The sequence below is a fragment of the Argiope bruennichi genome, chromosome 6, assembly GCF_947563725.1.
Source record: "Argiope bruennichi chromosome 6, qqArgBrue1.1, whole genome shotgun sequence".
Lineage (NCBI taxonomy): Eukaryota > Metazoa > Arthropoda > Arachnida > Araneae > Araneidae > Argiope > Argiope bruennichi.
Genome location: NC_079156.1, coordinates 116,993,172 through 117,019,850, shown reverse-complemented (window position 1 = coordinate 117,019,850; position 26,679 = coordinate 116,993,172). Strand labels below are relative to the sequence as shown.

At 26.6% G+C, this 26,679-nt stretch overlaps 1 protein-coding gene across 4 annotated transcripts in view; it reads right to left on the bottom strand.

Annotated features, from left to right (window-relative positions):
- Positions 1 to 26,679, bottom strand: part of LOC129972348 (FMRFamide receptor-like) — a 359,306-nt gene that overhangs the window by 128,859 nt on the left and 203,768 nt on the right. The window lies entirely within an intron of this gene.

Here is a 26,679-nt window from a genome sequence, read left to right as displayed (position 1 = left end):
ATTACAATCTTGATTGCTAAATAATAAAAGCACAACACGTCTTTAAAATATTTTGTTTTCAAACTTTGCATACTTAGCGAAAATATTTAATCGGGGAAATTATTTTTAAATCTTGAAAAAAAAGCAGTGCTTTTTTCGTTAAAAAACTTCTATTTCTTTAAAGTAAAAATATTTTTTTCCTAAACCCATTTTAAAGCAACGAGTTTAGATAAGTCATTGAATTTTAATGCGAAATCGTCTGAGATGGCTTTCTTATGACTATCTCTATTTTTTTTTTTTATCATTTGTATTTAATCGCGAAATATACGATATTTTATATATCTTTCTGCTAAATGATTTTATATTTTACTATTCGCTATGGATTATTAACTTTCTCCCTTACATTTATTTCTTTTTGTCATTAATATAATTTTATATTAATTGCAACGGCGAGTGAAAAAAAATGTACCATGTAACATTTTAAAATTACATTTACGCTCTGATATGGCTTTGTAACATTTGCATTCACAGCTAGAGCCATCTAGTGGCTGGTTGTGCAAAAGTATGCTGGTTCTGCAAAAGTATTTAGAAAGTGGGTCACTTGTTTCTTCGCTTAGTGAAGCTCATTTCCTCTCACAAATCTTCTAAGTATTAATACATTCGAAATAGAAGAAATTGAATACAAATTTAAAAAAAATAAATAAAATTATGCTTGATTTCTTTGTACATTTGTAACATAGATTATCATCTACGAGACTATAATATAAGATTTTTTTTTCTTTAGTTAAATCACAATTTTTAAAACAATCGATAAAGGTCTTGCTTTCTTTCTAGATTTTTTTTGTTTGTTTGTTGCTGATTTCTTCAAATTTATTGAGAGAAAAACGTTAAAAATCTTTCTTTTCTGTAGAAAATAAATGCGTGTATTTTCAGCTCGAGGCACAGATGATGTATAGTTTCGTGGTATAAAAGTTGTTAGAAAATATCAATTACTTATTTGCGAACAGCAACAAAAAAAAATGGCCAAATGTCTTGAAAATTCATGAAATTAATTAGATATTTTACATCAAATATTATGTCTATTTTAATTACAAATATTTTTATTAAAATATTTTCGCTATTGTTTTAATACTTTACGCGCATTGTGAACAATTTTGTATTTAAGAAATGCGAAACACATGTCATTTAAGGCATTATTGATCCATAAACAATTTTAACATTGGAAAATGCACGATCCTACAGATTGAAGTTACTATGTCATGAGCGTCTGCATTTTAAAATTTATAACTTATGTTAAAATGTAATTGTAACTCAACTGTTATAATTATATCTTCATAAGTAATTCATTTCATTATAAAAAAACATTAATTTTTTTTTCTAATTTAAATTTTAGTGTTACTTTACAAATATATACACAGTCTCATTTTACTTAATGTGATAATTCAGAGTTATCTTACAAAACATAAAGTCCCTGTTCAGGCTAAAAGAAAGCAAAAGAATTATTAAAATGTTTTTAAAATAAGCATGAGTTATAATTATAAAGTGGGAAATATTTCCTTTAAAGAAAACATGTTTCACAGCTTATTGTTTAGGAATAATTGTAAAAAAAAGGTCTTATATCCCTATATGAATTTTTCTCTATTTTTCTCAGAGGTTCCATTATTATGTTTAATTTCTTCGCAGAAATTATTTAATTATTATATAAAAATGCAAATAAAAATGAGCATTTGATAAAGGCGATTAAAATATTTTTAACAATTAAATTTAAAATTATTTTAAAATACACAAAATCTTCTTTCTAAGATTTATATATTTCTACGACTTAAATTGGTTTAATTAATAGATAATTAATAATAAGATACTTAAAATAACTTTTCATTTTTGATTAAGATAAATCATTAAAATAAATATAATGGTTTAAGTATTTTGCAAAATATATTAGCACAATTTTTTCCTATTTGAAAAAAACTGAATCAAAGAATTTAATTTCCTGAAAAATAAAGATATTACATTGTATTAAAGTAGCAGTAGATTTGATAATGCGGATAATTAAAACTAAAGAGAATTTTTCATCTATTTAGAAAATCGCATTACTTCAGATTCTTCGAAGTAAAAATAAATTTAAATTAATTTCTTTAAAATATTTCTCAACTTATTTTAAATTTTATTTCAGATAATATTTTTCGTTATTTATTCATTTCAAAATTTTTTGATAAAATTAAGATTTTTATTATTTTTTTCAAGAATATTTACAGACGTAAAAAAGAGGGAAAATGAAATTTTTAAAATTTTTATTTAAGGCAAATTTTGAGATAATTTATTAAAATCTAAGAAATAAAACTTAATAAAAGCTATCCACTTTAAAAATAATTTTAGACAGGAAACTATATGTAATAAAGCCGCATTATTTTAGTAACATTACATTTGCTCTATATCGTATAAATGAACTTTATTTAAGGAATGATACTTAATTAGAAAGGAAAACATAGTTGTTAATATCATCTACCACATTGCGTCCGTTTTCGAATTCTTTTTTTATGCATTCTTCATGGACATTGCGCAGATAATAAACAGATTCTTTTATCGTCAGTTTTCATCAACGGGAGAAATTCAGGTGATTAAATGCTTACAACAATAAGGAAGATAGCTTAAATCGTACACAATCAAAGAAGATATTATTGAAAGTTACGCAAAATAATATTTTGAGAAACTTGTAAAAAATATGAAAAAAAATCACTTGACAACTAAAATATTATATTAAAAGGAAATTTTCATTAGTTTTAAAATCACTTAAAAATCCTTCTAACAGAAAAATATTTTTTGATTATATCGTTTGAATACACTAAACTCTCGATTATTTTATAAAAAATCAAAATTTCAAAAAATCTATTAGAAGTGCACATTTTTTTCTTCACGAATATCTACGCAACTTAAAAGTTCTGTGCATATATTCTGTTCTGCAAAGCAAAGAAAAAACGCGTATATTTACAGAAACATATTCTTTTTTTATTACTTATAGAAGTACATAAAATGATTTTTAAAGTAATGCGGTTTTTTGCCTTTGCATAAATTACTACATGCACATCATTTTACTATGAACATTTACTTTACATGTTTAAAATTCTTTCAAAATTTTGGAAATATTAAATCTTAAACCCTCAAATTCTTTAGATATGAACTTCATGAATATTCTCAACTCTTAAGCAGTTAATCATTTCTAACTAGAAACTATGAATTAATTAAAAATTATATATAAATAATTATAAATTAAATATAAATATATATTAAAATTAAATATATATTTATGGAATAAATATAAATAATTATAAATTAATATAAACTGAATAATTTTTATATAATTACATATTTATTTTGAGCAGTTATACAATTTTATAATATGCCGAAAATTCAAATCAATGCAATTGTAATTAACCATGCATATTTTGATGGAAAATAATAATTAATAGATATAATTTTTTATGCAGAAACACATACATTGTATAAAAAATATTATACATTTAAATCCTTGCCGTATTTATTTTAATAGCTAACACAGCCGTATATCTTTGGAATTCAAAATACTTATCGTCTGCATTTATCGATGGCCACCGTACCGTCACAGTGATTGATGCATTTTGATAGCTCTTGTTATTATTATTTAGAAAACGCTAAAATTAGTATTCACGATTAAAGCTTAAGTATTTCATAGATCAAATTCTTCCCATTTCAACAATATTCAAAATGCTTTGACAGATTTCCTTGTTTTAATTTTTACGTGTTATATGAACTTAAGATATAAAAAGTGAGAAAAAATTTACATTTAGCAAAAAAATAATCAGCTGTTTCCAGACAAAAGATAATATTGTTCGTAATTTTCTTATAAGTATCCAAACATAGGCATCCTAGAAAAAAGTCATATCACAAATGACAAAACAATCGCTTAAGAATACATGATGACATCACATTCGTAGGTAAATAAGCAGCCTTATGACAGCACCACTCAGCCTTCACGCTCTCCTAAGTCGAGAGCCGGCCACAATGTATAAGTGCTCTGAAGTAGAGATTAAACTCTTATCTTTTAAATCCCATCACACTTCAAGCACTTCATCAAAACAAGTGGATCGTATGAATGACTTATCTGTTTCGTGTTTATAGCTCATTTCTAAAGTAGTTTCTTTGAGAAAAAAGATCAAGGAGATTCACCAAATTAGTTTTACAGCACTGAGTTATATTGATTTATTTTAAATTTGTATGACATTTTCCATGTATATGAAACATGCCAAAGAAGTATATTAATCATTAAAAACTTCTATTTCAAGTTTTTGATGAGTGTTCACTTCTTAAAACTTCATTCTTAGGAAAAATATATTGTCAGAATTAAGGTATTAACATTTAAATGGATTGTTTTTAGGAACGTAGAGTGTTTATATTCGAAATTGTAATTATGTTTCAAATTTCTTAAAAACAACTGCCATAGAATACTCTTTCCTTATCATATGTTATACTTTCTGTCTATCCATTTGCGAGCAAGTATGACAAACCTAAACGAAGCACTAGTAATGGTGGAATGGCTTTTATTACGAAAATTGTCAAACTGTGCAATTTTGTGAAAAAAGTTTAGGACATAATCTGTGTATATTATATTGGTAATAAAATAATTCTTAAAAATATATATTACAATGTTTGGAGAAACTCATTTATTAGAGGACAGAAAACAGTTACAAAATCATTAAAATCTATTAGTTAAATTATGTTCTAAGAATAGTTAAATACTATTCTAGAATAATTGAAGAATAATTTATAATATGTTCATGGAATCGAAAACTTTGGAGTCTCTATTTTCAGATTTTTTTTTTCCATGTTTAAATTTCCCAATAATTTATTAAGTCTCAGAATAATACTTTCAAAATAAAAATAGAAATAATTTTCACAAGAAATTTTTTCAGAACAAGTTGCTGTTTCATTTTCAAAGTAGGAAACACAAGGCATCCTTCAGTTCTAAAATAAATTCTCGTTTAGTTTCGAAAGAGCGTGTATACGGACCAACGTAGTTCAGCATCAAAACGGAACTCATAACGGAATAATAACTCATTTTTTCTAACAGCGTTATTAAAATACGTCAAAAGCTATTCAGTCATACAAGAAATGTATGATTATTGATATAAATTATGATAAGAATTATATCCAATAATTTATCCAAAACTTCTCCAGCAATTTTCTTAGAAAAATTATATTTATATATCATAATTTATAAGCAAGCATCCTACTCCCAAGACCCATAAGCAAAAGAAGGGTTTTACTAACACGCGCTCATTAAAATTTGAAGTATTTGTTTAGTTATAAAATACCTCGATCAATAAAACTGAATGATTGCTAAAAATCTTTTAAAATTGTCTCAAAAGTAATTGCTTTAAGCTAAGGATATTATTCAAAAATCTGTTCATGCATAATGTGTTTCAGTTTAGGAAAGATTTTAATTGACATATTTGTTGATGAATGTGTATTATAAATTAAACCTTTTTGTATTCATCTCTTTTAATATTGGAAAAGGAAATAAATGGTCCAGAGTCATTATATAAAACATCTAATAAAATTCGATGGCTATTGTGGTCATGGATATATAATGAATAAAATAACTATACATTTTTTCCAGAATAGTTATAATTTGATATACAGTGTTTTAAACAAAAATTAAAGTCATTATAATCCTTTTTTCAAAGAAATTATTATTTTTCTGATCTGTCTGTTGAAGCTATTCTAGTAATTAAGGATTATACATGACCACGGATGTGTAAAGAATTAAAAGTGTGAATATTTATTATTTGATACGATATTTTGAACAAAATTCAAATTATTATATTTCTCTTTGAACAATTAGGGTTTTTTTTTGTAACAATTGTTTTACTTTTCAAGTATTTGATTTTCTCATGGTAAAAAGACAGATGTTTAAAGAATTAAAGAGAAATAAAAGCATATTTTAAGAACATTTCTTATCTGATACGGTATTTTAAGCAAAATTCAAGCTATTATATTTCTTTTTGAACAATTAGGGTTCTTTTGTAACAATTGTTTTACTTTTAAAGTATTTGTTTTGCTGATGGTAAAATGACTAAAAAAATAGTATCCGTTTTATATGTTTCATTGAAATTATTATATTCGGCAACTTCTTGTACTTCATAAAAAATTATCACAATATATTCTTTAGCAAATGGGCGAATAAATCCAAGATCCTCTAAACAATATGAAATATCTTTCATAGCTTTGAGAAGATCTTTTGTTACGCACAGGGATAGAGAAAATTCTATTTTCTTCAGAACAATCCCCACTAAATTAAAAAAAAACTATAGTAACCATGCAGAAAAAAAGCCACCTTTGTTATACAGATATAAATGTGCAGTATATGGTTCTTTTTTTAAATATACTTATGGCGTAAGAGTAACTTGAAGAGATGCACGAAGTATGCAAAAAAGTTGGAAAACAATTAAAATTAAGAATAAATTAGGAAAGAGTTCGTTTTAAATGCATCTATCAAAGATTGTCCTTCAAAATAAAAAAACAAACAAACATATGGATTATCTTAAAAAGGTATGAAATCTTAATATATAATAGTTAAAATGAATCATTGGTTTTTTTTGTCGTTGTTATTGTCAAACCAACTTAAATTCTGTGTACAGTAGTGTACTGCAATGCAATAATTGGAATTGCAAAACAATTCACAAATGTCTAGTAAATGAAAGCAACATTTTTAATCCAATAATTACAGATAATCCAATTCATTTCATCTGGATGTTCAGTATATGAATGAAAATTCCATGATGCATATTTTTATGGTAGAACTCATGCTAATTTTTTTCATGCTGTTATTCGAATAAAAATCATATATTTATTATTACATACATTTTATTATTGTTTTTATGAAAATAATATGAATATAAATAATATGCTGTCAAATTTTTTCAACAATATATATATATATATATATGTGTGTGTGTGTGTGTGTGTGTGTGTGTGTGTGTGTGTGTGTGTGTGTGTGTGCGTGCGTGCGTGCGTGCGTGCGTGCGTATGCTGATTTATACAAAGATTTATTTGAACAATAAAGAAATGTTTCGGCTTAATAGTATATTAGAGCTTTGTAAGTAAATAATGATCCAAGATTTTAGACAAATAGTGGATATATAAATATTATTCTATCCAATTTTAATAGATGGCAGTAATAGTGCTACTTTCCTGAAAAAAATTTGGAAAATTGTATTTAAAGGGTTTGAAAACAACCGTTTAAAATTAGTGTATGCCCTATCTGTCTAAAATTATTCAACTTTTGATGAAACAAGAGAAGTTCATTCTGTTCAATTCCTAATAACATCATGATTCTGAATAGCTTCCCAGGATTTGCCTAACATGATTCATCTATTGATGAAGCAACAAAAATGCATTCCATACTACTTATATTATTATGATCGGGCATAACTTCCCACCATACGTCTAACATTATCCATCTTATTATTTCTTTATTAAGGATAAACTCAAGTTTCTTCTTGAAAAAAAAGTCGGTCCAAATAATATTTGTAAACATGTTATTTTCTTGTCAGGTTCAAACGACATCCATCAAGGCGGATTTCATCGGAAATTGCTCGCTTTGATGAATTTCATAAAGCATTACGTGGTTTAAAGGTTAGTTATTTTTCTATTTTTTGATAAAAGATCTTATGGGGATATTTTTCGGCTCATTTCACTTAAAGGAACAGCTAGTAGGAGGAGCTGGAAAATGGACCTCGAAATTGAGTATTATTATAGATTTTGGATAGGATGATGGATTTTTGAGCAGATGTTTAGAATATTGCAAGACTACAAAGCATTGAAATGCTTTAGAATAAACGACAACAATACTTACTCTATGGATAAAGGTGGCAATAAAATTATTGAATAAAGTTAAAGAAATAATATGAAACATGTAATATTTTTATGGAAAATATGTCATACAATTCTAAATTTTTACAGAAAAGGAAAGGATTGCAACTTCTTGAACATATTTTCTTGTTAAATCTGAACTTCTCATACCTTCTACTTCTTGGAGACTTAAAATTAAACGACAATGAATAAATTTATAATGAAACGAGATTCTGGAATTTTTTGTGATACCTTCTGGAAAAAATTATAGTACAAAAATACTTTTTACAGCATTTTAAAATTTTTTTTGAACTGTCGATTTATTTACTTCAAAATCATTCATAAAGTGTGATTTTGTTTTAAAAAATATCTTTTTTTTTGCATAATTTATATTATTGAATTTGATTGCTACAGTGACGTTCAAATAATTTTCCTTGTTTCATGAATTATTTAATCACGTGACTTTCTTTTCCTATTTTTGAAAAGTAAAGAAATTCTGAGATTTTTAAATGAGGACTATTAAATTAAAATTACAGTCCCACGAAAGACGGTGTTCCATTAGGAGATAGACGTGGTTCTAATGCCACTGAGATATCATGGAACTTGAATCCGTGAGGTAAACTCATTTACATGTTGAATAAAAATGCTATAAGATATTAAAAATAACGCAATTCCAATGTCTACTTCAATTTGATACTTGAAAATTCTTTTCAATGAATCATAAACAATAAAATTACGCATGAGATACTAATTGATATTAAATAAAGCAATATTCCCTTTGGGTCGTCGATTGCCAAGACGGCCAGTTAAAACTATAATTTCTCACGGAAAAATCTGAAATATGTCTGTTTGTGGATTGTTCGATGAAAGGTTCAACAGGAACAGGTTCAATAATTTATGAAGAATTATATTGCACAAAATTATCTTATACAAATCGTGCACAAAACAGTACAAGTTGTAAATAGTAGGACAGAAACAGAAAATCGAGAAAAAATAACCGTAACAACACAAAGTACTCAGAGATAAATTAATTCACTCGACTCCATTACTACTCGCTTGAGCTCTCTCAATTATCGACACTCTCTACACGACTTACTACTCAACTACAAACTACCTCCACTGAGCCGATCTGTTTTTACCGCTCCCTTGATAGTGCATCGAATATTCTGGAACTAATGCCACAGATTAAGTTCTAATGGGGTGATCGCCCAGATTCTCGAATAAACTGGGTCTTTTTTTTATCGCCATGGTCAGTGGTCACTGACCCATCATTAATTTAGGATACATTAGAAAACTATTTGTAAAATAATCTTCCTTGACATGAAAGCAACTACGCAAACGAAAATATATTGCAAATTTTCAACAAATTGTTTTCTCATTTACATTTTTATTATTTAATAATAGGAATCACGCTGAAATAAAACTATAAGAAAAATTCTTTGGTTGTCTATTAGAAATCACGGACTCTTAGCTTCAGTTTTTTTTTTTTTTTTCAGAAAATGCAAAACTTAATCCTGCTAGATTATTTACATCTTAGAATAGAAATGTTCCTGTATTTTTTTAATCTATGATTTATTTGTTATCACATCAATAGGCTGTATAAAAACTAGATTTAAAAAGAAAAACTGTTAATCTATCAAATAGCACTAGGCGACAAATGTTATGTGTTGACTAGCATATCATTGATGAAATGTTTCAGAATTTTTGCAATTCATTTCCTTTTCTGGCACAAGTCTGGAAATTTTACTTCTTACAATAAATTTCATATACCTTGCTATAGTTTTAGCGGCAGTTTTCCTTAATAAAGTTGGTTACTCCTTGATCTAGCTACTTAAAACTAGGAATTATCTTTAATTTTCATAACTTTTTTAACAAATAGGTTTTTTATAACTATTTTTCAGCACTAACGTTATCAAATTTTTATATTTTCGGAACTTAATACTTAAAAAGGGAGATAACTGTTATGATTTTCTTAATTTGGCAAAAATAAATTCTATGGCAGCCGATCTATCCACAATATGATATTTTGCTTGTGAAAATGTCAATAATTATGTTCCTTTGTTGGGAATGAGGTTTCTTGATGGTAGGCTTATATTTAATGTAAATTATTAAGATAAAATTTTATAAATCAAATAATTAAACATAAAAATGATATTATTAACTTAGTCATTTCTTTAATTTTCAGATATTTTTTTTGTATTCAAGTGAACTTGAAGCAATTAATGGCAATTTTGAGCCATATACTTTGTGACAATTTTTTCCAGGATTTATATGAGCAAGTCTCAGTGAGCTGTGTCCTGAAATATGGTCATACAATAAACCATATACATTTTGGATCCATTATAAAAATTACTGATGTTTTTTTTTCTAATTTTAGTAAAGATGCAATTCATTGGTGACTGCTCGTTATAACTTAACATTCTGCTAATTATCCTGCAAAATTCTTGAAATCCTGATATTAATGCATCCAAACGTTTCATCCAGTGCCTTAAGTGGAATGCAGAATGAGATACAAAAAAACCCCATCTACTGCTAAAATCTGGTTATCCGTCATATAACATATAATGATTTCAATATGTCTATATTGAGCAATTGACAACAATGCTATCACACCCAAATTAGAAATTTAAATGCTTCGATTGATGAAGAAATACAATATTACACTCTTTATACCTTGTGATAATCCAGAAAGAATTAAAGTATACTTTAAAAGCTCACTACCACGTTTCTCAAACGCATTCATCAATTTTCAACGATTATTTACTAACTTTTTCATCACCAAAGTTTTGTGTTTCCATCAATTTAAAAGAATATTCAGAGAACTACGATACTTTCCCCCAATACTGGATTTTGATCTCTCTCTTGAAACTAATTTTGTGAATAATTATTTAAAACGTTTTCCTCAGCTGTTTATTCATGGTAAAGATCATGAACTAATGCTGAAGTAAGGACAGCGGCTGAACGATCCTTTCATCATATATATATATATATATATATATATACTTATAATAAAGCTCAATGTGTGTGTGTGTGTGTGTGTGTGTGTGTGTGTGTGTGTTGGCACTCTACAGGCCAGACCGTTTGACATACAGCTACCAAATTTGGTACATGTATACCTTGGAGGTTGGGAATGTGCACCTGGGGTTTCTTTTTTCGAATTTTTAATTAGAATTTTAATTATTAATTAAAAACTAACTTTCCCGCCAAAAAAATCTTCCATTTTCCCCACCGCCAACTTTTCCGCCAAAAAAATCTTCCATTATCCCCAGCGCCAAACGAGAAAGGCTTCAGTTTTTTTTTTTTCTCCCAACAGTAATGAGGCTAGGGTTAAAATTTTTCGGCGGATTATTTCAATCAGTTCTGTTTATTTTCTTAATGTTTGATGCATTTAAAATTAAACATTGTTAATGAATCAATCTTTCAGATTCATTCTGAAGTACTTTTGAATTAAATTAAAACAGAATAAAGGAAATTAAAAATTTATAATCCGCGTAGCGTTACCCCAACTGGCGTAGAAAAAATCACGTATTTGCGTTACGTAACCGGCGAAGAAAATTCACGCATGCGCATTCTGTTCTGATTGTTGCCATGACAACGTTATCAATGGACGATTTAAATTATTTTTGGGTTAGTTGCATGCTTTTATAAGTAAATTGTATTTATGTTAGTTATATATTTTTTGTATATGCTTATAGTTTTAAGTACATCGTTTTTTAAGTAGTTTTTTTAAAACCTGTTTTCAACCGTTTATTTTAAACGATTCGTTTTATTTTCTTAGTGTTTGATGCATTTAAATTTAAACATTGTTAATGAATCGATCTGCTCATAATGAGTCTAAGAAAATTTTGTTGACCAACTCTTGAGATATTACATAAATTTAAAAAGATATTCTTTAGTGCCCATAAAGTTTAAACGCTGAGTGACTCTATTTTCAGCAATCAGATTATAAAAAAATGCTTTGTTTCAGTAAAAAATATTATTATATTAATTGAAGATTAATTCTTTCCACTTTAATTTAAAGCATAAATTCTACGGGTGCTAACAGAAAATGAGAGAGATACATATCACGTTATGACTGAAGGCCTTTATAATATTATGAATGAATTATATGATAATCAAAATTTGAAGTTTTAAAATATTTTGATGAAGAAGCTATTAAAGTAGAAATTGCATACAATATTTAATTATTAAAATTTTAACGAACATTAAGATTGGCGAACCGGCTGGTCGCCAAAGGCGGCTAGTATATATATATATATATATATATATATATATATATATATATATATATATATATATATATATTATGCTTTTGCCTTTGTTTATATTTAATAAATGGAGCAAGCTGAAGTATTTTTATCAATGGCAACGTTCATGTTATAACAAGCTTTCACATTCTCCTCTCTAACTTCCGTCTAAAATTATTAAATAGCTAAATGCTTTAGAAGATTCAAGAACTCCTAGCTAAACGCAAATGCAATTTGCAAAGTTTAAACTTTCCCCCTCTTGCTGGTAATTTTGTGAATTGGTTGGGTAATTTTTAAACCAACACTACTAATGGCATTAAGACATTACTTTCTCGGATTTCTAATCTATTCTAAAATGTTACTTTCGTAAAGGCATTTGCCACAATTTTAAGTCCAAAAATTTACACATCGCAATATAAAGCACCTTTTATTTCGCTTCTTTTCTAAAGACGTGGAATTTAATTTGGAACTTAGGACACTTCTCTCAAGAATATTGAAATATTTTCGATGCATTTCTTTATCAAAGCAATTATTCTTTCAGGATGAAGAACTGGAGCCAAAGCTTTCCCCTGAATTTCTGTAATTTAAATAGAGAAATTCAGTGGATCCTTCATACAACTTCAATCAAATTTGGCTTGTAAATATTTATGACCTCTTTTCACATCCTAATCCAAATATAAAGTACAAGATATTTCAATTATTGCTGGAACAATACCGGTGATCACATTTAGTCTGTTACTAATTGGGCATTTAATTTCCCTTTTCTATGAGCAATAATTCCAATTTCTAAATACATTTTAGGAATCAAAAATTAAAAAAATACGATGCAGGTGATATTTGGCCAGTCATTAATTGGACATTTAGTTTCCCTTCTTGTCTGATTAATAATTCTAATTTCTAAATAAATTTATGGGAATCAAGGAGTAAAACAAACAACTCAAGTGATCGCGTTTGACCAGTCACTAATTGGAAATTTAATTTATCTTCTTGTCTGAGCAATAATTATAGTTTCTTAATAAATTTCAGGAACCAAAGAGCGATAACAAACAATGCAGAAGATCTCGTTTAGCCAGTCATTAATTAGACATTTAATGTCCTTTCTTGCTTGAGCAATAATTCGAAATTCTAAATAAATTTGGAGAATTTAAGAAAAAAAACAATGCAAGTGATTTTGCCAGTCATTAGTTGGACATTTAATTTCTCTTTAATTATTCCTTAATTAGATATTTAATTTCCCTTCTTGCCTAAGTAATTATTCCAATTTCTAAATAAATTTGGGGAAGCAAAATGTAAAAAAACACAATGCGGATGATCCCATTTGGACAGTCACAAATTGGACATTTAATTTTACTTTTTGTCTGCGCAATAATTCTGATTTCAAAATAAGTTTGGGGAAAGCAAAGTAGCATATCCTCTTTCACAATATTATAAAATATTGTGAGATATTATATCATTTAATATTCAACAATATTATACAATACTTGTTCCATCCTAATTATAATGATTGAATTTCTGAGTTCCTTGCGAGTAATGAAGATAAAATGGAAGACTTTTTAAAAAATAATCATCAATCATACTCTGGTTAACATACAACATTTGACTTTTAGTGGAATTTGATAGGATTACTTTTAATTTTCCGATCTCATCATATTCATCAAATACGAGACAACAATTCTCTATTTAAAATTATAGAATATTTTGATTGGAATTTTCAAGTAATGATATTAATAAACTATCCACTTAAAGCAAAATCATAAATATTAAGTTTAATGCGCAATTCAATTTAATATATTATGCTAAAGAAATGCAATTTTACGAAACAGACGAGTTCCATTTTGGATGTTTACCTTCAAATATCTTTGATGAAAGACAGAAACTTTAATTCAAAACGACCGTCATAACTCTAAAATTGTTAATTACCGAAATTCTGATACGAATAATCTTTAATTAGTTTATTTAATATTAAGTAAACTAATTAGTTTCTGATGCAATCCTCGGTAATATGCGACCCCCATCCCTAATATAAATCTGATAGACGGGAACTTATCTAAGTTGCCGGAAGTATATGCAAATGAATTGTCGAACGCGCAGCTGATAATGAGGTCATATTCCTTTCATGCATGTTTACTTTGGAGATGAATAAGGAAAAGGCTTATGCTTTGAGTGCAGTTCGCTTATGTTCCTCATTTCCACAACAACAGCCATGAATATCTGAGCACTTTTCAGTATTTATGGGAAGCATGTTTATGGCAGAACATCGAAGGTTTTTCTAAGTCAGTGGCGGCACCTGCATCACTGATTGCTTTGTAATTCAACCAGGTGGAATGTTATGAGCGTCGAGATTAAGCACCTCCATGCATGTTTATTAGAGAGGGGGTTAGAGGTTACCAAGCGAGGAAATAAGCAATGTTGATGTAAGTTAATATGCAAAGGGGTATGAATGATTAGTAATTAATCTGATTTATGCTCCGATGCAGATTTTAGAGTTTATAATTACTTCTAAAAGAACGTATATTTGCATTCGCAAGGTATGAGTTAATGGTTTTAATGAAATATTTACTATTTAACAATCTGTGTTTTAAACAATCAATGAATATAATTTTATGAATATAATTTTCAGATTTATGAAAAATTTTATTAAAAGGAAAAAATTATGTACTGGATAGATTTTTTTAAGTCTTAGTGAGAGTTGTATTAAATTAAATTGTCTTTAAGTAGTAAATAATGAAAATAATTTTGAAAAGTACTTAATTAATGCGAATGCTATAGAAAATAATTATAAATTATTCGTTTTTATGTTTAGTATAACACCAATTTACCTGATTTTAACCTGATTTTATGTTTAGTATAACACCAATTTACCTGATTTTATGTTTAGTATAACACCAATTTACCTGATTTTATGTTTAGTATAACACCAATTTACCTGATTTTAACCTGATTTTATGTTTAGTATAACACCAATTTACCTGATTGTAACCTGATTTTATGTTTAGTATAACACCAATTTACCTGATTTTAACCTGATTTTATGTTTAGTATAACACCAATTTACCTGATTTTATGTTTAGTATAACACCAATTTACCTGATTTTATGTTTAGTATAACACCAATTTACCTGATTTTAACCTGATTTTATGTTTAGTATAACACCAATTTACCTGATTTTATGTTTAGTATAACACCAATTTACCTGATTTTAACCTGATTTTATGTTTAGTATAACACCAATTTACCTGATTTTATGTTTAGTATAACACAAATATAATTCGCAATTTGGGAAAATGATTTGGGTGAAATGATCGTTCATCTGAAAAAAAAACCTCAAAATATTGCAAACTGACAGCTATTTTATTCAATATTCATTGACATTATTAAATTATGGATATTGATGAAATTTATATGTATTTTATTTTTGAGAAGGAGTTGTGTATTTCAAAAAAAAACATTTAGTGACCATTTAATACAATATCAACGAACAAAAATAATACAAAATTATCATCATTTACTTAGCTGGGTGTAATTCAGATGAAAATTGTAAGGAATTGGCCATTTCAGAGTCTAACCTTAGGCTTATTAAAATAGAAAAGTAAAATTGCTGGAATTTTACCAAGTTGATCGATATATTGTTTCTGCAAAATATTCACTTATTCGTGCAAACAATTTGAAAAAATATATTCATTGTATCATATTTAAGTATAACAAAAATAATTATCTTATATAAATATAAAAAATAATAAATGGTAAGTTAAATTCCTTTAGTGTTTCCTTATTAATGATCCATAAATACACATATTGTGTTGCGTAAGTCACGGATATGCATAGTCAAGGATATGCATAGACAAAGATATACATACATACTGTGGAGACAGTGTTGAAGCTAAATTATAATTTGCTTTATTTAAATTGTATGTGTTCTATTAACAATTTAAATTATTATTTGTTAATAGAACACATACAATTACACACATACACTTACGAAAATAAAAATTTAAAAAAAGAAACATTTAATGCATGAAATTATTCAAAGCATCCTGAGTGATTTTTGGTACCAAAATTAAAATTATTCGTCTGTTATTTCTTTATACCTAGATCCTATTATCATGTAAGAGCATGTAGATCTAACATGAGAACAAATGCTGAACTCAGGTGATGGTATAACTGGGGAGAAGGGGTGGGTTAAAGCAATATTTGTAATGAATGTTTATCTTTATTAATTAATTAAAGCACTATTGATTAATTTTTAAGTTTGCACCGAAAATGGGACGCTGGATTGCTGAAGAATCTGCATTAGTATTACCATAGAAAAAAAACTATAGTTAGAGAAGTGCATTAAAATTAATGTTAAATCTTAACATTAATTATCTATCTGGAGAAATTCGAAATATTATTCAAAAGTAATTTTGTGTGAATTTTAGCTATTCCAAACGTATTCATTAAGTTTTCTAAATGGCTAGAAATTCGTAAATGATTCAGTAGCGCAATATAAAAAGAGATTTCTCTTTCTTTTGGCCATGAGGAAAAAGAAATGACACGTAACAACTCTGGAAGCATTTAGATAGAAAGGAAATTAACCTCGCATGCCGTTAACGTAAAGGTGTAAGAAAGTATCTTTAGAGAAAGTACTTTTTCTGAGAGATTAAGCCCAATATAATGAAAACAGAAGACGAGGGATTTTCTATAAATGTAACTTCCGTCTCATCCAGTACGAAAAAAAAGAAAAGATATCAAGTTCTTGAAACAAAACTAACAAACCCCATTTGGAACAAATCCGGCCAATCAGTCCTCTAATTACAGGTTCCCTTATACTAAATAGGAGGTTTATCCGTTTTATAATCTCTTAAGTATATACGTCACCATATGATTGTTTAAATTAAAGTTACAGCATAAATTTCATCTATTCTATTGTGTGTAAAAATGTACTTTTTCTGTAAGCGTAAGTATATTTTAGTCTCTATTTTGCCAAGTCTTTGTCAGTTTGCGAAGTCTAATGCAAGCTAATGGGAGCAATACCATTAATAAATATTATTACACAAGGAAGTAATACCCTTAATAAATAATAATTTTTTTTATAACTCTTTGAATTTTTTTGAAAGAAATATTTTTTGGCAACCATCAGATTATAACTACAATAAATTTATTGCTTCATAATTTCAATTTTATCTGTTACAAATTTTTTGCATTATAAAGGCATCAAAAGTGATGGATATAAAAACATTTTTTTTTTTTTTTTTTTTTTTTTTTGTAAAATGTTTGAAAACCAGATAAACAAAATAATATTAACAAATCTTATTTTAAGTGCATGTTTTTAAAATTGTAGTACAATACATAAAGAAGTAAAGTGATTTAAATTCCTTGCATTTTTTTCGATGAATTATTTTGTTTCTGCATTGGAAATAAAATATATAATATTGGTATGAGAACTGGAACATTAAAAACTTAATTTAATGATTGAAATATAAAAAATAACCTTCGCAAAGAGTACTATTGTGCCATAGAGATAGCTATAAATATCGTCACATTACGGTGTTGAAATATCTTTTGTAAATAGATTTCAACAATTCGTTTTTACGATATTCAACATGTCGTGTCTTCTTTTTTTAAATAATAATTCAGCAAAATCGTGATTTAAGTTTTTTTGAAATCTTTCTTTACTAAAAGAAGAAAGTATTTTTATTAAAAATGAAAATTGATTAAAGTGACCAATTTAAGAAATGTAAGAATAAATATTGTCATAAGGACAAAACTTAATTAAAGAAAATATAATTTTGATTAAATGTAAAATTTCTACTCAAAATTATTCTTAGATGATATATATTCATACTTTTCTGTTTAAAATTCGAAGTCAAATTTTAAATACATTAAACTGTATGTTTTTAGTACATATTTTAATTAAGAAAATATTATCTATCACAATTTCTATAAATTTCGATACAAAATATATAGTCATTACACATGGTGATGTAGTTCATTCTTTTCATTTATTTTGCTCTATAAACAGTCGATGTTAATATCTTAAAAGCTTTAAGTAGATATTTGCTTTTTCAAGCCCAATTTCCTGCTTTCAGAAGTCTTTTGTAACTTTACATTATTATTAGACTTTTCTATTAAGTGCAGGTTTATTAAAAGTAGTGTGTTCACAGCAAAACTTTAACTTTCGTAATAGGCAGTATGAGAACTTAAATTTTAATGCCTGTCATTAGTTTGGTTCTAAAATCGTTAATGATATTAAGGACGATGAAACTTCTTCGTGAAAATGTTTAAATGGCCTCTTAGGTTGTATGGCTAATGGAGGGAAGAATTGAGCCGATGAGGCAATTTTGGTGAAGCTCAATCTTATTTTTTTCAGGCAAACGTTTTATTTATTTATTTTTTTATTTTTGGTTGGGTAAAAGATCAAAGAAAATATAAAAGTCATCTAGTTTTCACAGTTTAAAATGGGATTTCTTTTTGACCAAAAATGAGATCTTTGATTCAAAATATCCTTTTCTTTAGAAAGATTATGCTTTGTAGCTATTAACTAAACTGTATTGATTCTTATTTCAAATTTAAATTCTAAATAATTTTTAACATTCATTGTTTTGTCAGAAAATATTGTAAATAAAAAACAAATTTTAAGCAAGATACAAAAATTATTTCTGAATAATTTTCATTACACGAAAAATATCTGTTGAAAACCTGAGTTTAAAAATATAATATTTAAAATTTTTATATATTTTAGAAGCATTTTCTGAAATTCTTCCATGTTTACTTACGCTTTAAAAGTAAATTCGTTTTCTCAAATTTGTGTAGTATATAAAATTTGTAAAATATATAAAATATTGTTCCTCTTATTCAAGTATTCATACGTGAAACATGAATTATATCTTTTAACAACATGGTATTTTTCTCATACTTCAAAATATTGACTCTTCTAAATAGATTTCACGAGTTTAATCACATATTTTAATTTTCAATGAAAATTGCAAATTCCTTAACCCTTCAGCCCTAAATTATTATTTATTAGTAAAAAAGTAAATATTAAAAAATTAGAAATATTTAATGTCGAAAATTGTCCATTTTATCCAGCTCGACAAATAAAAATAATTCATTCTTTAATAATTCATTTCTTACCGGATTGTATTGTCATCTAAAATGTCATCTAGAGCATATAAATGCAATATGAGTAAATATACTGACATCTGTTGATTATTAAAAGATTATTCAGATAAAGCCAAATGGCATATCCGACCTGGAAAATGTTAAGAAAATCTTCTTTCTATTCTTTGAATCTCATTAATTGTTAAGTATGAATTTTTTTGAACAAATTTAATCAAACATTTGAAACAAGTGTTTGAATAATTAATTCTTCTGAAACTACAGACTTTTCCACAATTAATATAATTTCAAAACATGAATCTACGAGTGAAATTAAAGACTGAATAAATCATGAATCAGAAATATTTAATGTTAGGAAGAAACTCTTGGAATACTTGAGTAATTTTAATTATTGATTCTGGACATTATATAGCATAAATTTTTTATCATCAGACAGAAAATTCCTGGTATCTCTTGAATTTTGTTCGATTCATTACGTTAGGTTTACGTTCGACACATTAGGAGATAAACTAAAAAAGCTGAGCGAAACTTGAAATTATAATCGAAAAAGTAGGGAAAACATTTAAAGGCATGATTATCTGTATAAGCTAGTATAAAAACAGAAGAATCTTATCTGTTTAACACGTCCATGATTTGTAAAAACAGAACTTGATCTATTAACTTTCGGAATCCCATGCTGATTACAACAACAAATTAAGATAGTTGAACGAAATTATCAGCGGTAAAGAAAGTGAATAACACCTTGGAAGGAGAGAAAAAATGGTTTCATTATCTGATAAGATTCTATGAAAACGAAAGAATTTTATCTGTTTAACTGTATATTTTCATTCGTGTGTAAGATGTAATGTATTGTCTCTTTTGAGAATGTAATCTTTTGTCTCTTTTAACTGTATCCTTCTTCCTCATTAGTACAACATCTATATAAAACATGTTAAGTGATAAACCAGAATAATACGAAAATAGAAATTATCATCATGGAAGGAGGTAAAACATTTCATGGTGTGATTATCTGTATAAGCTCGTATGAAAATGGAAAAAATTTATCGGTTTAACAAGCATACCATCTGAAAAATAAATGTAATCTATTGTCGCTTTCCCGATCCCATGCCTATACCTTATTAGCACTAAATATGGACATAAAGCATCAAGCAATGAATAAACAATTGAATGAAACTAAAGAATTGAGATTTCCACAGAAAGAATTGAGATTACCACAGAAAGAATTGAGATTACCACAGAAAGAATTGAGATTACCACACGAAAGAAGCGAGATTATCAATGTTATAGTAAAATGATTACATGCATCAGTTCATGCGGAGTCTATTCTATTATGCACTAATTCTTCCAGCTACAAAGATGATGCAATCTTTTATGTGCTTCCAAGTTCGATATCAGTGCATATTAATGTATATATTACGATTGATATGAATAATCGATTATTGTTTATATTAACCAGTAAAAGTGATTAATCGATTTATCATATTAATTGATTATTATTTATCATATTAATTGATTATTATTAGCACTATTTGAGTAATCACACTGAATGTAGGTATGCATCCACTATTTTTGTATCTAGACATATTACATTTGATTCTAAATAAAGATTGGTGAGTAAAACTACACACAGAGACATAAAATTATACATAAGAGAATATAGAAGCTTGAATATGAATACAATGCTGTGTGATTATTTGCATCAGCTTGTTTGAAATTATATTAAACTTTTGATATAGTAGTTTTTATAGAAATATCAGGAAATCAAGCAGATATTAGAAAATGGTAACAATAATTAACTGCATTAAAATATTATGTAATCTACTGGTGTCATTTTCTGATGTTCCTCATTAAATTAAGAAATTATATTCCTCATTAAAACTCATTTATATTACGTTCCTCATTATCCTGTTTAATGCTTATGTTCCTCATTAAGCATTAAACAGGATAATCATAGCAAATAATTTATTTTTAAATACAACAACAAATTATTTCTTCCTAGTTCATATATTACTTTTGCTTAAAGAAAGTGAAATTTCAATTGATCGTTTTGAAAAAAAATGAGTCGAGCGGAGCAGAGAATTAGTACACATAATTTTCTTAATATTGTTTAAAGAATACAAATAACTGTAATACATTTTATTACCCAATAAAGATATAATTTTAATGATGTTACATATCGAAAGCTCGTTTTGAAATTAAAAAAAAAATAAATACAAGGCGATATTTTTAACGTTAACTAAACAAAATTAGTTTTTTTTGTTTGTATTTTGCGAGAGAGGGCTGTAGGTTTTTTTCCGTCTCTAATTCTCTACATATAAAAAATGTATTATAATCCGACGCATATAACTTAATTTACAACATGTTTCTCAAAGTAAGAAACGAATCGCCAGAAAAACCAAATATTGAATTTTTTATTTTAGATCTCATTAAAGAAGCGTTTCTCAAGCGTAATGGTTTCTTCGACGCACTTTTTTTTATCGAATTAAATATGTTTACCAGCAGAAAAAAACTTTTTTTGAATATGAATTTTGTACTTATTCTCAGTAAGAGTAATTTTCTTTACAAACAAATTGCATTAGCAAAATTACATTTCTTCCACACAAAAAAAGCGGATGGATGTTAATGACAAAATAAAATTATTTTTATCTCGCAGATAAATGGGGAAAATGAATGACGAAATTGAATATTATTTTTTTCAAGAGAAAATTTGATTGATACAATTATAAATAACTAAGCATTTTATATTACATTATTAAATAATAATGAAGATAATAAGCCATTACATATTCATATGTAATTAAAATTAAAAATAACAAAGCATCCTTAACAATCCAGAGAAACTCAAAACAAACTGTTTTAAAGTTTCGCTTGTGTAATTTCATCCTATTGGATACTATTATTTTTTCTAGTATATAATGTTACATATATTGTGGCATCTTAAGTAAAAGCAGATGAATATTAGGAGATTAGTTATTAATTCTGCCCCCCCCCCCCAAAAAAAAAGAAATTACCTCTCAGAAATTTTCATGTCTTGAAAGCCATCTTTCGAAATTTCATCAACCACTTATTGGAATGGCACCTTCTTCTTATTTCCCTCCCAGTCATATGATTTTTAACTAAAAACCATAATTAATACTCCTTTTTACTTTTAAAACCTAAAGTTTCTTAAATTTTTTGATGCTCAAATACTATTATCGAAGATACTCCTTATTTAATTTAAAACACTATTTTGAATCCTTACGGGAAAAGGAGCATATAATGAATTGATGAACCAACCAATTGACTAAGAAGCTTAATTGGTATTTACCATTATTTGAGTTGTAAGTCACAGTTCAAGAGGCTCTGCAGATTAGATTTTTTAGTTAAATTCAGACAAAAATAGGAGATTTCAAATAAAGCATTTTAAATAGTCATTAAGTAAATTCTCTATGTAAGTAATCTCCTTCAACTAATATAATAATTAATATAATATAGGGTCTTCACACAAAAGACTTTAATAAAATTTGCAAAAATGTTACTTGAAGTTGAACTAATGTTCATTAAGTGGTACTTCATTTTATTTATTTAATTTCTAGTTTTTCGGATAGATTACATCGGTGGAAATATTCCCGAAGAAAAATTTAACAATAGTCTAGTTCTGAATGTAAGTGATATGCAGTATAAGGAAAGGAAATATGTCCTAAAAATAGCTACTATAAACTGATATAGGATCGCGTAGAGTAAATCAGAACAAATTTTGCAGAAATTGTTCTCAAAATATGTTCTCAATTACTCCATTTTTTCCCATTTAAAGGAAAATATTAATAGCGTTTTGATTTTTTTATAAGTGCATTATCAGGTTTTGCAGGGTTCATTTACCCTATCATTTTTTTTCTTCAAATAATTTAGTAATTAACCAACCTTGGTTGCGGAAGCATTCCCAATTACCCCAGAAAATGCGGTGTAAATGGGAATCAAAATTTCAATTTCTAATCACAGTAACGAACTGATTTGAATATATATAATTCAAACGTTAAGAAATACTGCTTATTGAATCAGAAATTATTTTAGTAATTTTCAGTTATCCCCAAATACTACTTTCATGCATTTTTCAATAAATATATAATCTATTTCAAGGAATATTCCATATAAATTATCACAGCCATTTAATACCTTCAATTTAGAGCTATTTATAATGATTCTATTTAGAATTCTATTTTGTAGGAAAATTTAGAAAAATCTAGGAACCAACTAATTTTGTTAAAATTGTTTTCGAATATTTCATTTAAGATACGTTTCTATATCTCAGAATAAGTTTTGAAATTTTTAACAGCTTTATCAAAAGATATTTCTATTCTTCTTATACTAATTTCAGATTTCCTTGAATTATATTTATTTTTTTTAATCCTTCTTATGCTAGCAATAATAATAAAAAAAATCTTTATCCTTTTTAGTTCTTTTTACCGCAAAATCTTGTAATTGCATCTTGATGATATTCAGAGCTTTTTTTTCTTATTTTTAATTAATCAGAAATATTACCATAGGAGACAAAAGCGACACTCAACCAAAACATAAAAACGACGAAATTTGGAGATTAGAATTCTCAGGATAAAAACGACCAGAAAAAAAAAGAATTCTATTTAAGATGCAATACAACAAAATGGACATTTTTTTTTATTCAGATCTTTTTGTAAATGAGGTATGAAATGAAATTGGAATTTTAAGATCTTTGTCAACATTCATCCCTCATTCTTTTGATCATAAAAAAGTGCAATTTTTCCCCATCGATCCAGTAATTTCATTTTTAGGAAACAAAGAAAGGCTTTTTTTTTTCATTCGCCTTTATTTCAGCAGAAATGAGTTGATTATGCAAATGAGTTGTATTTTGAAGGGATGATAAGTGAATAATGAAGATGATGTATCAATACAATCCTCAAGATTACTTTAATTAACTCGTTATTCACTTGCATATTTGTATGGTAAAATTTTGTCATTTAAATGTATATGCAGTTATGAATGTTATTCGAATCCCCTGTATCAAAATGTTTTTGTATTATATTAATGATTAGCATTCCATGATCAAACATGAATTAACGGAATCACGTATTCTTAGAACGAATTTATTACAAATATTAACATGTATTCTTATCAAAATTATTTTTGTTAATTTAAGTTACCTAATTCCTAAAGCAATTTTTTTTGTTCTAGATAATATTGAATGCTTTTTAATCAATACTTTTATATATATGCTTTATAAGAGTTAGTATGCATTAAGTAAGAGAATTACATGTCAATTTAAATGTCAAAGTTAATATTTTTAGAAATTCCCTGCACTTATTAGGTTTACATACATAAAAAGTTCAAAAGTTATAAAATCTTAGAAATTTATTTTTATTTTTTGCTACTTTTAACTTTTTGACATTTAAGATGGTTTTTTTTTTTTTTTTTTTTACCCAGGTTTTTGTTTCCAATAATTTAAAATATATAAATTTTGAAAGTGAGCCAAGTCAATTTAGTTATAATGGAACTCTTAATGTTTAAGTCAGCACTGTAAACACTATTGGATTATAGACATACATTATCTAGTACCACAAAATACAAAAAATAAATATATTAATATTTACCAATATTTTTAAATTAATTGAAATGCAAACCTTTAAATATCTCGCAATAACAAAAAATTGACTTCTCCCATTTATATATATATATATATATATATATATATATATATATATATATATATATATATATATATATATATATATATATATATATATATATATATATATATATATATATATAAATTGGAAAAATTTAAAAATAGTAGTAAAAAATATATATTTTACAAAAATGCAAACAAAAATTTTTTAAATGTATCTAACAAGCTTTTTAAAAAACTGTTGTTATATTTTCTTACATGCCCCAAACCTGTATACACGGAAGTGTTTAATGAAATAAAGACTCGAAATTATGGCAATCAAATTCTAGAACCTAAAATATCCCATTTTGAGTCTGAAACCGTTTTATCTCAGCCTTAAACAATCAAAGAGTTTCGTCTGCATTATTGTTCAAAGATAATTCAATTTTATGCGGAAAATTGTAACAATATTTCACCTTGTGTAATAATGAGAGCAAGTTTACCACTCAGAATAAAATTATACTCACAATCTTTGAAAATTACATGGGTTATTTAAGATAAAAATCTACGTTAAAAAAATGATTTTTTTTTTTCTTTTGCGAAATTATTGAATTTTCAAAATATAATATTAATGTTTGAGCAGGTTACTATATTCTTAATTATTGAACAAGTTTCTTTACATTCTTACAATGTTTAACAGGATTTTTTGAAAAAATTATAATGTTTTGTAAAATTTAATATTGTTAGTGTTTGAATGGGCTTCTTTATCCTTAATGTTTGTACATTTCTTTATATTCTGGATGTTTAATAGGTTCTTTATATATATTTTTTTCTTTCTTAAGACGATATGTAATAATAAGAATTTTGTATATATTTTTAGGGAAGTTGCAGTGATTTTTATATTTCCATTTGCATAAATTTTAATACTATTTTACATTTTTGGATGATATTTCTCAAATTCTAATACTTGATAGAATTTCTTACGGAAAACCTCATAAATTAAAATTCATTACTTATTTGTTCTTCAAATTTGTCATAATAATTTCTCAAAATGTTCAATAGTTCTTGGACTAGAGAATTAGTAATCTATTCATTTAGAAACATCTTATAATTGTTTTAATGCTTCAAAATTGAAAAGTGTGTTATTTATCAGTGGAACTCTAAATTATTTTTTACTTCAAGAATTTAAAAAGGTATTTCTTAAGTATCTGGCAAATTTTAAGCGAAACATTTAATAAACCTCTAAACTAGAAAATTTTTGCTTTATACTTTTTTTTTATTTAAGAAAAATACTTTTTTTTCAATTATTATTATTGTTATTTTATTTTTTTACTTTCGCGTCTTAACTGATATGTTTTAGCTTCAAAGATTTTTTTTCAATCTTTAATATGCAAATATTCAAAAATATAACTGTTCTTGAATATTTAAAAAAAAAATCATCTCCAGCTGGTCACACACTTTAAACGTTTTTCTACGATAATTTAGAAAAATCTTTTAAGTCTCATTTTAAGAACAGCATACAAACTATAAATTTATCACCAATTGAAATCGAGATCTCACTGTTGCGGCGGATTGTTATGCGCGAGGATAGAACTTGGGACCTTGTTGTTCGCAGTTAAGTAACAAGACCGTAATACTCGTGTCTCGTAGCTGTTATCTGGCTTATAAGCTTTCACCACATTCCTCTCCCTCCAGTGAGTCAGAGGTGAGACGAACGATATAGCTGATGAGTGGTGATGTAGTTAGCTGTAGAGTCTAATGCGTCTGTACCCATTTGAGCATTTGAGAAGCGCCAAGAATTATGGCGACAGTGTGTGGGTGAGTGGTTGCTGTTGCGCCAAGTGAATCTA